This window comes from Arachis hypogaea, chromosome 1 (genome assembly GCF_003086295.3).
Source record: "Arachis hypogaea cultivar Tifrunner chromosome 1, arahy.Tifrunner.gnm2.J5K5, whole genome shotgun sequence".
NCBI lineage: Eukaryota > Viridiplantae > Streptophyta > Magnoliopsida > Fabales > Fabaceae > Arachis > Arachis hypogaea.
In genome coordinates this window covers 44419186-44435512 of record NC_092036.1, presented here as the reverse complement: position 1 = coordinate 44435512, position 16327 = coordinate 44419186, and positions in this window count along the sequence as shown.

Genomic DNA, 16327 nt, shown 5'->3' with positions numbered 1-16327 from the left:
CCCAACAATGGAGTTTAGAAACTCATGCCGTCACAAAGTATGTAATTCAGATCTGAAAATGTCATGCGGTACAAGAAATGTCTGTAAAAGTTGTTTAAATAGTAAACTAGTAACCTAGGTTTACAGAAAATGAATAAACAAAGATAATTGGTGCAGAAATCCACTTCTGGGGCCCACTTGGTGTGTGCTGGGGCTGAGACTAAAGCTTCCCACGAGTAGGGGCCTTTCTTGGCGTCAAACTCCAGGTTATGACGTGTTTTGGGCGTTCAACTCCGGATCATGACGTTTTTCTGGCGTTTAACTCCAGACAGCAACATGAACTTGGCGTTCAACGCCAAGTTACGTCGTCTATTCTTGCGCAAAGTATGGACTATTATATATTGCTGGAAAGCCCTGGATGTCTACTTTCCAACGCCGTTGAGAGCGCGCCAATTGGACTCCTGTAGCTCCAGAAAATCCATTTCGAGTGCAGGGAGGTCAGGATCCAACAGCATCAGCAGTCCTTTTTCAGCCTAAGTCAGATTTTTGCTCAACTCCCTCAATTTCAGCCAGAAAATACCTGAAATCACAGAAAAACACACAAACTCATAGTAAAGTCCAGAAATATGATTTTTGCTTAAAAACTAATAATATTCTACTAAAAACTAACTGAAACATGCTAAAATCTACATGAAATTACTCCCAAAAAGCGTATAAAATATCCGCTCATCAATATGCTGTCTGGATCTGACCGCCTTGCACTCGGAAGAGCTTTTTTGAAGCTACAGAAGTCCAAATGGGACGTTCTCAATGGCTATGGAAAGCTGACTTCTAGAGTTTTCCAGAAATGTATAATAGTTTATACTTTCCTTCGAATTATAAGGCCCAAAACTGACATCCAACGCCAACTTCCTGCCCTCTTCCAGGCTTCCAGCGCCTAAGGAGTAGAGACCAGCGTCCAATCGCCCAGAGAGGACCCCCTAGCCAGCGTTCAATGCCCTAGAGGTCCCCTAGCACGTGGTTCTCATCAAAGCTCAGCCCAAACACTCACCAAGTGGCCCCAGAAGTGAATTTTAGCACTAAAAATATTATTTTACCGTTACTAGTCATTAGTTTAGTATTTAAGAGTTATTTTACAGATATCATGCATACTTTACTTTATAATTTCGTGTATCACTTTGTTTTTCACATCAGTATGAGTTTCTAAACCTCCTAGGTTGAGGTGAGGAGCCCTGCTGAGTTCTATGAATTAATAAAAGTATTATTGTTTTTCTTCGATCCGTGTCTGATTAATTCTTAGATGTATACTCATTCTTCAACATGGTGAATAGGATGATCAGTGACAATCAGCTCTGCTCATCATACTAAGATAAACGAGCCTGACAAACACCCGCGTCTACTTGGGTTCGTGTGAATACTTCAGTGGAAAGCACGAACCGCCAGCTTGAGTATACATCTCTCAGACGGCTACTCCACGACTTCGTTGGGGACTTCTCGAGACATCAGTTCAGATAATTTACGGGGAGATTAGGGTCTCTGTGGTAGAGGCTAGAACCCAAAGATACACCATTATCTTATCCGAAAGATCTGACCTTGTCTGTGGCGCTTTGAGTAGGATCATTAAGGAGAATGGACTGTATGAGCTTCACCCTCAAGTAGAATGGATCCACACTAACCCTGGGGTTTAGATTCGGATGAGTATTGACGACCTCTCAATAAAGGCATTGATCACATACAGCCTGCCATCGAAGAGATCATTCACAAGCAAAGAAGACAGTAATACCAGAGTTAATTCAGAAAGACAAAGCAACTCCAATCCTCAACTATATTCCTATTACTGATTGCCCTTAAATTAATCCAACTGATTCCACTCCAATTTACAAATACAAATTGTGAATAGTTTCCCCTTTTCAACACACAACCTTCTGATTTCGCCTGACTAAGACCTGTAAGATAACCATAGCTTGCTTCAAACCACAATCCTCGTGGGATCGACCCTGACTCGCTCAGGTATTACTTGGACGACCCAGTGTACTTGCTGGTACAGCTGTACGAAGTGTGGGGATTCGTGCACTACCTAACTTCCCATTCCCTTTTTTTACACACATTCATGCGTCTTTTTCATCGAAATCTACATATGCATTTCTTATTCATTTTTTCTTCTTTTTCTTTGGGATAACTTTTGTCCCATCTTATTATTTTTTCATTTCATTTATTTCTTTTGTTTTTCTTTTCTATTTCTTTTTCTTTTTTTTTATGACAAATGCATATGGTCAAGGCAAATTGATACATGACTGTGCACCCATTTTTTCCAATTTTTCAATGAATACCTAAAAAAACTTTTATGTCTCTACCAATGCTTCACAAAATTTCCCCACACTTAAATAACACACATACCTCAACCTAAGCTAATCAAAGATTCAATTCAAGGTAAATTATGGTTTTACACTTAGGGTTTTGATGTGGTTACAATTAGAACAAAGGGGATTAAAAAGCTCAAAATTAGCTTACAAAGGTAGATATAAGGGTTAGGCTATATGGGTGAGTGAGCTTAATTCAAAGATGGCCTCAATCATGCTCAATGCATTCAAACATCAATTATTGGAAATAAAGAATCAAGCAAAACCAAGATTACAATTATAGAATGAGCATAGCACACAATGAACAAAAATTCATAAGGTATTTTGTTCTATCTCTTTTCTATGTTCCATAAAAATCATTCAAGCAAGTTTAAAAAAGGATTTTCCAAAATAATTCAATAGAACACCCTAAAAATAAAATTCTTGGAAATCTTTGTTGTTTTTCACCAAAATTATTTCCTATATGTATGTATGATGTGATGGATGCAATTTTCAAAATTATCCTAGCTCTATTCCTTGTTTTCAACATCCAAAAACCAACATGAACAATTAGGACAAAATTGAACTAGGCATTATGCTATTCACATTATCCAAAAGCAAAAATGGCAAATGCAATAAGTAAAAGCTAAGTAAACTATATATATATATATCAAAAGAAAAATGCAATGCAACAGTCACAAGCACCCTAAATATCTACAAGAAACATAATAAAAAGAAATAAAAATAAAGTGCAAAGTATTCAGAAAAGAGAATTTACACCACAAAAATGGCGAATCATCCCCCACACTTAAGCGTCGCACGGTCCTCCATGCACGAACACAATCTGGTGAGGAGAAGCTCTAAGCACTCCAACTTCAGCTGGCAGGTGCGGGAGCTCGGGTTGCATGAAAATTGCCAAGTCCAATGCATTCTCAGCATCTCCATCCTCGGTTTCCTCCTCCTTCGCCGGCTCCTTGCCTTCACAGCTCATTCTCAAAAAGAATGAATGGAGTATAGTTAAGAATCACAAGGCAAATGGCAGAAAAGAGGCAAAGGAGTAAGCAAGTACATTGTGTACTTGGAGCCAAAAGAAATCAACAAGCATTTAATTAAGGAAGTGTGCATAGTAGTGTGGTATAATAAAAATTAGCCATGTGTGTTTTCCAATTATGCGTGTAGTTGGAACACACACAACGGCCAGTTAAAAAGGCATCCACACAGTCAAAATTTAAGCATGAGTTCCTCAATTAAATGGCCTAAGTTGCAAGTAATGAGTAAGCATCAATTAAACACAAGCGAGCTTAGGCAATTATAACAAGAGTGAATTAAATTTAGGAAAGATTGGAAATTGAACTTGTGCAAGTGAAAATGAAAATTAATGTGAAATGGCACAACAAACAATAACCAATGCAATGATAAAAAGAAAATTACTTATTCATCCTCAGGAATAATGAAATAATCACATGGTTAAGGTGTTTGTTACAAAAAGTGACAAGTTTGATAAAATCAAGTCAAGTCAACTCAAACAAATGCAAAGCACTAATAAGAAACAAGGACATTGTGATGTGATTATATTGATTTAAAAACCATGATGAACAAGAAATTTAATTCAATTCACTAAATTCAACATGCACTTATTCAAAATTTCACCAATTAAGAAACAAATGTCAATCTTTATGTCAAATTGGTGCTAGCAATTCAAAGTAACAACAAGTACATTATTGAAATTCCAATCCAAAATAACATCATAATCATTCAAAAGTGCACAATTCTTGATTAGAATGCCAAACAAGGATATAGTCTAACACATATGGTAGCTACAACACATGCATTAAACAAAAAATTCATTCAGACATCATATCAAACACATGGAGTGCAATCCACATATTCATCAATTCAAGAAAAAATTCAAGCATCAACAACCCACAAATAAAAAAATTGAACACTTACAATTCAACAATAACAAATTAAGCAAAACATAAGCGATATTACTAAAGTTAAATAAAGAAAACAAAAATGAAACAAGCAAAGAAGAGTAAAGAGAGAAGAAGAAGAAGAAGAAGAAGAAGAAGAAGAAGAAGAAGGAAGAAAGAGAGGTGGGGTGGCGGTGGTGGTTCCGGCGACGGTGGTGGTCGCCGGAAGAAGGGAGTAGGCGAGGCTGAGGGTTGGTGGGGTGCAACAGCAAGAAAGAAAGAAAAAGGGGAGGAAGGGTAGGTTGCGACAAGGCAGCATCCAAAGTACTGCCCAGAATGCGATCTGTGCATATGCACACAAGGGAAAATATAGGGGATGCGAACGCACAGGGTGTGCAAGTGCTCTTGGCAGAAAAGGTGTTATTATGTGTGTGTACGCACAAGGCTGTGCGCACGCGCAGAGAACTTTTTTTTAAGAGGGCAAAAAGACCATGTGTGCGTACCCACAGGGATGGATGCGCACACACAGAGTGAAAATGTGCTGGGGTGCGCGTGCATAGGGTGTGTGAGCGTTGTGAACAGAGCGGGTGTCATCAAGTGTGCGTACGCACAGATGTGAAAACTAGGGGTTGTGTGCGTATGCACAAGGCTGTGCTCACACACAATGCTCTGTTCCTACAACATTTTTAATGCCTCTAAGGCACCAACCATGATATCAATCAAAGGTTTTCAACCCCAAAACATATCATTCTTCAAAAACACATGATTAAACACAAAATGCAACTAAATTAAGCCTAAAATTCAATCAAACTAAGCTAATCAAAGAGACAAAATTTAATAAACAACAACTAAAAGAAGAGAAAGTTAGAAGGATGTTACCATGGTGGGTGTCTTCCACCTAGCACTTTGGTTTTAAGTCCTTAAGTTGGACTTTTGGTTAAAGCTTATGTCATGGTGGCTTATGCTTCCACTCATCCTTGAGTCGCCACCCATGTTTGCTCTTCAAAGCTCCCCCGAGGTCCCAAATTCTAGTTTTCTGGTCATCCTCTTGTTGCTTCTTGCTCTTGTTCTTGGATGGACAACCTCTCAAATCACCTTTGGAACACCCAAATAAACCTTGGAATCCTCTGAATTGAACCTTACACCACTTATGCTTTGAACTCCTTTGGCAACCAACACCCATTTCTTCATCATTTAACACTCCAAGAAGTACCTTAAGTTGGTGATCTGTTTCCAAGAGAGCATATTGGTATGGGCCTATCAAGCTCATGGAGGAAATTTTCACCCATTCAAATTGTCCTTGGATCAAAATCACCCTATTGGAATCTTTCATGAATGCCTTCACTTGTTGGGTGATCACCTCTTCCTCACCACCCTTTTCTAGCTCTTCCCTTTCTCTCTCAAACAAGAGGGGAAGGTTCCTCAAGATCATTGAGGGGATCGACCAAGGTGGACAAAAATCATTGATGATGCAATCCACTTCTTGATCATACTCCCTCAATTATCCATTTACCTCTTCCAGTTCACTAGTTCTACCTTCCTCCTCTTGTGACTCAAGCCTTAGCTCCTCTTATTCTCTTTGAGACACCATGTTCTCCTCCTCACTACACTCTTTAGTTGATCCTCCACCTTCCTCAAGGGAGATGTCTTGATTGCTTGAGTGTAGTAAGGCCAAGCGGCTCACCGCGTCGGCTATAGTAGCTATGAACTCCCCTTGCTTCTTTCGGAATCCTTCTTGCTCTAGAAAAAATGCATGAAGGTCTTGTTGCTCTTGGGGCAAGGGTTGGAGAACTTCATATTGAGAAAAAGAAGGAGGTTTAATGGTTGGGAGAAAGGTTGTATAGTTGGAAGGTGTGTTATGTGGGTGAGGGTATTGAGGTAGTATATAAGGGGGTAATAGTTCATATGGTTGGTAGCAAGGTGTATAGACATTAGGATTCCATGGAGGTGGATGGTATGGTGCTTGAAGGTTTGGTGGTTGAGGGTTGTGTATGGGGTATCTTTTATATCTTTGGGTTTGATATTCACATAGGGGAGGGTTTGGCTCGTTGTAGTATAGAGGAGGTTGCTCCTTCCTCATTTTATTCTCCCACTCCATGATGCAATCCCAACTTGAATTCATCATACCCTACAAAATACTCACAACTAAACTCCAAGCAACAAGGGTGATAGCTCATAAAAAAAGTAGAAAATAAAAACAAAAGACATCAATAAACACAAGAAAAATAAACACCTAAATATTAAATAAAACAACCAAATAACCAAAAAGTAAGATATTTACACTATCAACATATTTACAACAACAAAAAACATAACACCAATTGCATCCCCGACAGCGGCGCCAAAAACTTGATTATTGGCCTAGAGAGGGCTAGGAATTTTTCCTCAAAATTAGAATTCCTTCATTGCAAGTATAGTCCCAACCCAACAATCGACCAATAGTGCACGAAATTGTGATCTCTTATAATGGCATTCAACTTGGTGTGCGCATTTACTAACTCAGCACTTTCTTCACAACCTCGCACAACTAACCAGCAAGTGCACTGGGTCGTCCAAGTAATAAACCTTACGTGAGTAAGGGTCGATCCCACGGAGATTGTTGGTATGAAGCAAGCTATGGTCATCTTGTAAATCTCAGTCATGCGGATAATAAATGGTTATGGAGTTTTCGAATAATAACAATAAATAAACTGAAAATAAAGATAGAAATACTTATGTAGATCATCAATTGGAATTTCAGATAGGCATATGAAGATGCTGTGCTCCTTCTGAATCTCTGCTTTCCTACTGCCTTCATCCAATCCTTCTTACTCCTTTCCATGGCAAGCTGTATGTAGGGCATCACCGTTGTCAATGGCTACATCCCATCCTCTCAGTGAAAAAGGTCCAAATGCTCTGTCACGGCACGGCTAATCATCTATCGATTCTCGATCATGTCGGAATAGAATCCCTTGATTCTTTTGCGTTTGTCATCACGCCCAACAATCACGAGTTTGAAGCTCATCACAGTCATTCAATCCCGGAATCCTACTCAGAATACCACAGACAAGGTATAGACTTTTCGGATTCTCATGAATGCCGCCATCAATTCTAGCTTATACCACGAAGACTCTGATCTCACGGAATGGAAGGCTCGGTTGTCAGGCGAGGGCAACCATGCGTCGTGCATCAGGAATCCAAGAGATACACACTCTAGCTTTTGCTTGTAGAACAGAAGTGGTTGTCAGGCACGCGTTCATAGGGACGGATGATGATGAGTGTCACGGATCATCAAATCCATCAGGTTGAAGTACGAGTAGTATCTTAGATAGAAATAAGATTGAATTTGAATAAAAGATAGTAGTAATTGCATTAAAACTCGAGGTACAGCAGAGCTCCACACCCTTAATCTATGGTGTGTAGAAACTCCACCGTTGAAAATACATAAGTGATGAAGGTTCAGGCATGGCCGAATAGCCAGCCCCCAAAACGTGATCACAGGAAAAAATACAATCCAGGATCCCTAATACAATAATAAAATGTCCTATTTATACTAGACTAGCTACTAGGGTTTACAAAAGTAAGTAATTGATGCAGAAATCCACTTCCAGGGCCCACTTGGTGTGTGCTTGGGCTGAGCTTGAACTTTACACGTGCAGAGGCTTCTTTTGGAGTTGAACACCAAGTTGTAATGTGTTTTTGGCGTTCAACTTTGGTTCGTGACGTGTTTCTGGCATTTGACTCTAGAATGCAGCGTAGAACTGGCGTTGAGCGCCAGTTTGCATCATCTAATCCCGAATAAAGTATGAACTATTATATATTGCTGGAAAGATCTGGATGTCTACTTTCCAACGCCATTGAGAGCGCGCCATTTGAAGTTTTGTAGCTCCAGAAAATCTATTTCGAGTGCAGGGAGGTCATAATCCAACAGCATCAGCAGTCCTTTGTCAGTCTTTTATCAGAGTTTTGCTCAGGTCCCTCAATTTTAGCCAGAAATTACCTGAAATCACAGAAAAACACACAAACTCCTATTAAAGTCCAGAAATGTGAATTTAGCATAAAAACTAATGAAAACATCCCTAAAAGTAGCTAGATCCTACTAAAACCTACTTAAAAACAATGCCAAAAAGCGTATAAATTATCCGCTCATCAACCAACATCAAAGTTTGATTTTTCAAATACAAATATTAACTGAGAGTAATTCAGCCTCAGGTCATTCTCCCTAGGAATGCAATTGAAGTGTCACACTTTTGGTTGTGAGAAAAAAAAGGGTTTTGAAATCAAAGAACAAAAGATTAAAAGAACTAAGAAATAAAAGAACTAAGCAATGATCAAAATTGAAATTAATGCAAGTAAAAAGGAAGCAAGATCAAAACTTGGTGAAAATGCTACGTATGCATGAAAGAGTCTTGACTTGGAAATGAGAATCAAGGAATCCTATCATCGTCATAACCATAAGTATGGCAACTATGATGAGTCAATCTCGCTTAATCAACCCCTAACCTCGAGGAGTAGATCAAGAAAGCATAATTGACCTTAATCCATAATTCCTAGCTAACTTACCAAATTAATTGGTAACAAGCTAGCGTCAATAGAAACAAGAGTCAACTAACTACCCAAGAATTGCCACTAAATGTCCGACATCATGACTCTAGTATCCTAGGAACTCAAATCCCAAGCCAAGGTGTGAAAATCTACTCAAAACTCATAATTGGCATTTTCACAAACACCTTGTGGGCATAAAACCCAAACATAAGAAATTGTAAAGGAAAATGAAAACTATAACCAAAATATTCACAATATCAACAATAAACAAGCAATCAAGCAACTATAAAGCATAAAACATTAAATGAATCAATCAAAACTTCAAGAAACGAAAATTGCAAATATTAACAAGTAACTTGAACCAAAAGAATAATAAAAGCAAAAGTGATGTAATTAAAGAGAAGATTAAGAGTACTTACAATAAAGATGAGAAAAATCAAAGATCAAAGCTTGCTATAAAATGCTACAACGAACCCTAATAAAAAACCCTAAGAGAGCTCTCCCTAATCTACACTACTCCTACTCCCACTATATGTTCTAAAAATGTAAAAATAAAGGTCTAAGTCCTAATGAAAGCTTCTTGTTCAAAAGTGTTGATATCCCCTTCATATAGAACTCCCATTCTACATCAAGCCTTCTAAAATTGGGCCAAAAGCCTCCAAAAATCTCGAATCACGTGTTTCATTAATGAAACCACGTGCAAGGACCTATGCGTAAGTACAGATGTGTGCATACACACACTTCGCTAAATGTTCACTTGTGCGTATGCACAGAAGATTATGCGCGCGCACACATACTGAATTCCTTCTTGTGCGTACGCACATAGGATTGTGCGCACGCACACTTGACTGTGTGTGCTTTTCCTTATTTTCTTCATGTGTTCTCCCTTGTACATGCTTTCTTCCACTTTTGCCTAGCCAATCTTGCCTCTAGGGCTTGAAATTACTCAACAAATTTGTCAAGGAATCGAATGGCATAAAAGTGGAATTAAAATGATTAATTTAAGCACAAAAATGCATGTTTTCACATTTAGGTTCAATTTCGGGATCAAACACAAAAGCATGCTATTTTGGTGATTGATGAGCGGATAATTTATACGCTTTTTGGCATTGTTTTTAGATAGTTTTTAGTATAATCTAGCTACTTTTAGGGATGTTTTCATTAGTTTGTATGCTAAATTTACATTTCTAGACTTTACTATGAGTTTGTGTGTTTTTCTGTAATTTCAGGTATTTTCTGGCTGAAATTGAGGGACCTGAGCAAAACTCTGATAAAAGGCTGACAAAGGACTGCTGGTGCTGTTGGATTCTAACCTCCCTGCACTTGAAATGAATTTTTTGGAGTTACAGAACTCCAAATGGCACGCTCTTAATGGCGTTGGAAAGTAGACATCCAGAGCTTTCCAGCAATATATAATAGTCCATACTTTATTCGTGATTAGATGATGTAAACTAGCGCTCAACGCCAGTTCCATGCTGCATTTTGGAGTCAAACGCCAGAAACACGTCACGAACCAGAGTTGAACGCCAAAAATATGTTACAACTTGGCGTTCAACTCCAAAAGAAGCCTCAGCTCGAGTAAAGTTCAAGCTCAGCCCAAGCACACACCAAGTGGGCCCCGGAAGTGGATTTCTGCATCAATCATTTATTTCTGTAAACCCTAGTAGCTAGTCTAGTATAAATAGGACTTTTTACTATTGTATTCAAGGTCTTTTGACCATTCGGTCTTTTGATTACGTTTGGGGGCTGGCCATTCGGCCATGCCTGAACCTTCATCACTTATGTATTTTCAATGGTGGAGTTTTTACACACCATAGATTAAGGGGTGTGGAGCTCTGCTGTACCTCAAGTTTCAATGCAATTACTACTATTTTCTATTCAATTCAGCTATTCCTGTTCTAAGATATTTGTTGCACTTCAACATGATGAATGTGATGATCCGTGACACTCATCATCATTCTCACCTATGAACGCGTGACTGACAACCACTTCCGTTCTACTTTAGACCGGGCGCATATCTCTTGGATTCCTTAATAAGAATCTTCGTGGTATAAGCTAGATTGATGGCGGCATTCATGAGAATCCGGAAGGCTTAAACCTTGTCTGTGGTATTCCGAGTAGGATTCAGGGATTGAATGACTGTGACGAGCTTCAAACTCGCGATTGTTGGGCGTGATGACAAACGCAAAAGAATCAAGGGATTCTATTCCAACATGATCGAGAACCGACAGATGATTAGCCGTGCCGTGACAGAGCATTTGGACCTTTTTCACTGAGAGGATGGGATGTAGCCATTGACAACGGTGATGCCCTACATACAGCTTGCCATGGAAAGGAATAAGAAGGATTGAAGGAAGGCAGTAGGAAAGCAGAGATCCAACAGGGACACGCATCTCCATACACTTATATGAAATTCCCACCATTGAATTACATGAGTAACTCTCTCTTTATTTTCTGCTTTATTTATTATTCGAAAACTCATAACATTTACTATCCACCTAACTGAGATTTACAAGATGACCATGGCTTGCTTCATACCAACAATCTCCGTGGGATCGACCCTTACTCATGTAAGGTATTACTTGGATGACCCAGTGCACTTGCTGGTTAGTTGTGCGGAGTTGTGACTAAGTGTGATTCACGTTTGAGAGCGCTACCAAGTTTTTGGTGCCATTGTTGATGATCACAATTTCGTGCACCAGTGATTAATTGTGAGTTTATATGATGAAATCCGTCCAAATCAAATCAAAATATCTCATCAAATATGGACTCATCACACGCTGGTGCTAATGGTCATCCAATCTAAACGAAGGTGATGCTCTAGCAATTCAATCCCTAGTGATCCTACTCAAAACGCCACAGATAAGGTCGGATCTTTCGAATCGGAGAATGAAGCTTTATGATTTTATTCTATACCACAAAGGCCCTAATCGCCCCGTACCTCGGCTGAACAGATGTTCCCATGTCCCCAACGAAGTCGTGGATTAGCCATCTAAGAGATGTATAATCAAGCTTGTGATTCAATGCTATCCCGCTAGGGACTCGCAATAACCCTTGTAGAAAACGGGTCATACTCTCATTCCACCCAGTTTCATTAGTTTGAAGAACGAAGATACATCTTAGAATGGAATCAAACACATATTAAAATAGAAACAATAATATTATTAATCCATGAGAATCAATAGAGCTCCTATCCTTAACCGAGGAGGTTTAGTTGCTCATAGCTTACAGAAAATAATAGTAGTAATGGGTCTGTACTTCTCCCCTCCTGGGAGGCATAGTCCTCAGGAAGAAGGAAGTCCCTTATTTATAATAAAAACTCTAAGACTAAACCTAAAATATATTGTTTTTTAATTAAAAATTACAAAAAGGAAAATAAAATCAGCTAAGAAGTGCTAAAATCCATTTTGGGGCCCACTTGATGAGTGTTTGGGCTGATGCCTGGCGTTCAAATCAAGTTCTAGGCGTTTCCTGCTCCCCTTGGGGCGTTTAACGCCAGAAAGGGGGTGATTTGGACATTCAATGCCCATTTTAGACCTTCATTTCTAAAGAAAAGTATAAAGTATTATATATTTTTGGAAAGCTCTTGAAGTTAGCTTTCCAAAATTTTTGTGAGCGTGTCAATTAGACCTCTACAGCTCTAGAAATTCTTGTTTGAATGCATGGAAGTTAGGAGTTAACAACATCTGCAGTCCTTTTTTTGCCTCTAAATCAGAATTTTCCAAAACTTGCCAGTTTCACCTAAAAATCTCCTAAAATCATAGGTAAACTACAAAACTCAAAGTAGCATCCAAAAAGTAATGTTTGCATTAAAACCTACTAAAACATAATAAAACTTAACAAAATATACTAAAAAAACTGAGAAAATGATGCCAAAAAGTGTATAAAATATCTGCTCATCAGTGAGCTTCAAACAACAGTTTTTGTTTCAAACTTCTGACTTCGGCACAAAATCCTCTCTTTATTACTCCAAAATCCTCCTCTGTGTCTCTTGGTCTCTTCTTGATTCAACAAGCTTCAATATCCTTAGTAACTTCTTACCCTCTTGCTGCACTCTCTGAATTTCAGCCTTACAACTATTTGAAATTCGCAATCAATTCAGTCTGATACTTGCAGCTACTTCCTCAACATCCAACTTAAGACTCTAAACTCATTTAACAATTCTTCCTCCTGAATCAGCATCCAAGCAACACTCAGAGACTTCCTGCTCAAGGCGTTTATCACTACATCATGATATTGCATTAGAACGCATTCTAAACCCTTCGATAATACATTGTAGTAATTTCGATTAGTTCATTAGGTTCGGATATCAAAAATACTAGCACCGAGGTTAATTTTTCTCTCGAAGTTAGAAAGCTTTCTTTACATTCAGGAATCCATGCAAACGGTGCATCCTAGCGCAAAAACGTAATCAGTAGCTATGTGTTCTAACTATGATATAATTAAAATTGGTCAACAAGGTAAAATGGACTTCCTAGCATCTTCTTCTGATAACATATGCGATGAAAGATGCCATTTTTCCAATGAGCTAATCCTTCCCAACACATGCCCATAAATGTGGCCTTCTTTTTACTATCCTTAAGCTTCAGCTCCATTGCCTCCACACAAAAATCTGACCATTTAAGACCCCTATCTTAAAATTCACCTCCATGTATGGCCGCAATTATCAAGTGGCGACTGTTGAGGAATCTGCCGCTATAGATCACATCACTGACCCAATTGCTCAAGCCCATGCTTACGCTAGTGAGCACTCCTATCCTTCCCCATCCTACGACCTACATGACCTCTTCTAGGCCCTATCCTTGGTAGATAGGCATGAAAGAAGTACGTCAGTTATGCTATTTTTCATCACCTCAATTTCTGTTATAGTACTTTATTATCCAATGGGAATCAAAAAATCTTTTCATCCTTCTAATGTTTTATCGTAACATACCTTCTGTTTCTGATTGTCATTCCAGAGATAAGTTTTGTACCAAAATATAACTGGTCCAAGATGGTCAATTAGAAGAGTCACCGGTCCTTCCTCCGATAGTTGTGTACTGTCATTCAGTACCAGCTTTGGTGTACTACAAACAGACAAAGAAGGGCACCTCCAAAGGTGTTGAACACAAATTCCTCGTCGTTGTCCCAGTAAAAACCAAGTCTGCCACCCTTAATGTGGCTGGAAGATACTCACCAAACGAACACTTGTGAGGTGAGGATGCTACACGAGCCATGATTGTGAAGGTGCTTAAGTTATCATGGAAGGAAATGAATGACTACAACTACGATCAGTTGGAAGAATGCAGAGCTATGATGTACGAACTCCAATTTGAGATAGATACCCTGACAGGGAACTACCGAGATACCTAAGAGATCTACACTAACCTATAGATGTTCATTAACCTAGATTTCATGTCGTCGGACTCCAATTAGACTGATGATGACTGATAAACCACTATTTTATAGTTTATCTTGTGCTCAATTGAGTGGATTTTATCATTCTTTCATACACTTATTCATACTAATTGCATGAGTTTACGTTTTCCTTCCGGATTTTGTGCTATGATTGAAAACATGCTTCTTTGGCCTTATATTTGCTAATATTAATCCTCTCTTATTACCATTAGATGTCGTGATATGTGTGTTAAGTGATTTCAGGGATTACAGGGCATGAATGGCTCAGAGGATGGAAAGGAAGCATGCAAAAGTGGAAGGAATACAAGAAGTTGAAGAAACTGCTAAGCTGTCTAGCCTGACCTCTTCGCACTCAAACGATCATAACTTGAGCTACAATGTCCAAATGAGATAGTTCTAGCTGCGTTGGAAAGCTAACATCCGGGGCTTCGCAATGATATATAATTTTGCCATAGCTTCTCTGAAGTTAGGCGACGTGAACGCGTAGATGACGCGCCTGCGTCGCATCTGCAAAATCTCAATCCACGCAAACGCGTGGATGACGCCTCCGCGTCACTTTGCCGCGACCTGTACAAACCAGATTTCACAATCAGCAATTTTTGGGCTATTTCTGACCCAGTTCTCAGCCCAGAAAACACATATTAGAGGCTATAAAGTGGGGGAATCCATTAATTCATGATCATTCATTCATAATACACACTTTTCATAATTTAGATGTAGTTTTTAGAGAGAGAGGTTCTCTCCTCTCTCTTAGGTTTTAGGATTAGGATTTCTTTTAGTCATTAGGATTGTTTCTTTGTACCAGGTTCAATAATTTACGTTTCTCTTTTATTTTTGTTTACTCTGAAGCTTTTATTTGTATTTGATTTATGTTGCCAAATTGGCTTATGAACTTTTCCATGTTAGAATTGACATCTTCATGCAATTTGAGGTATTCCAGATATTTATGATTTTAATTTAGCTTTATATACTTTTGGCTTTGGTTAGGTAATTGGTAACTCTTGAGTTGTCAAAACTCAGTAGTGATTGAAATGGGTAGATTCTAATTGATCTAGATCGCTCTAAAGCTAGTCCTCCCACAGAGATTGACTAGGACTTGAGGATCAAGCTAATTAGTCCACTTGACCTTCCTTTGTTTAATAAAGGATAACTAAGTGGGATTAAAACCCAATTCTCGTCACACCTAATAAGGATAACTAGGATAGGAATTCCAATTCTAATACCTTGCCAAGAGTTTATTTTATTATTACTATTTTATTTTTCTTATCATTTAACATACTTGTTTCTCACTTTCAAAACCCCCAATTTACAAGACTCATAACCAATAATAAGAACATACCTCCCTGCAATTTCTTGAGAAGACGACCCGAGGTTTGAATACTTCGGTTTATAAATTTTATTGGGTTTGTTACTTGTGACAACCAAAACGTTTGTAAGAAAGGACTCTTATTGGTTTAGAAGCTATACTTGCAATAGGAATTTATTTTGAATTCTAGACCACGCAAAAGTTCCTCTCTTCAAAATGGCGCCGTTGCTGGGGAATTGCAAACGTGTGCCTTATTATTGGTTATTGCAAATATTTTTTCTTTTACCTGTTTATTGGTTTTTGTTTTTTTTTCCTTCTTATTTCTGATAACTACTATGAGTTCTCATCCCTCTCGCTTTGAGTTTGGTTCTAATTTTGTTGAAAGGAATGGAAGCTATAACAGGACTACGCATCAAGGTCTAGGCAATCAAAGATGGATGGAGCCAAGAGGATCTGATCACCCCTTTACGCAACAACACCCTCCTAGATATCATGGACAGAGACCATTCTACAATGCATATCCAATTGATAGATTTGGTGGACCCCCTTGTAGCTACCAACAAGCCCCACCCTATGCTCAGAGATTATCCTCTCAACATAACTTCGAACCACCACACTCACAAGCTTCTTTTCACCATTTGCCACCATATGATCCTTATCCGCCCCAACGCCAATCCAATTACTCCCAAGAACCACCACTCCCCTATGCACCATGTCCATATCCATCGAGCCAAGAATCACAGGTTCGCTTCGAAGAATCAGTAGACCAATTTAATGCAACCCTTCATCAACTGGAGCAAGCAATAAATCAATTATCTTCCAGACGTTCAGTCACTCAACAGACTCCCATGGCTTCATGTGGAGAATCT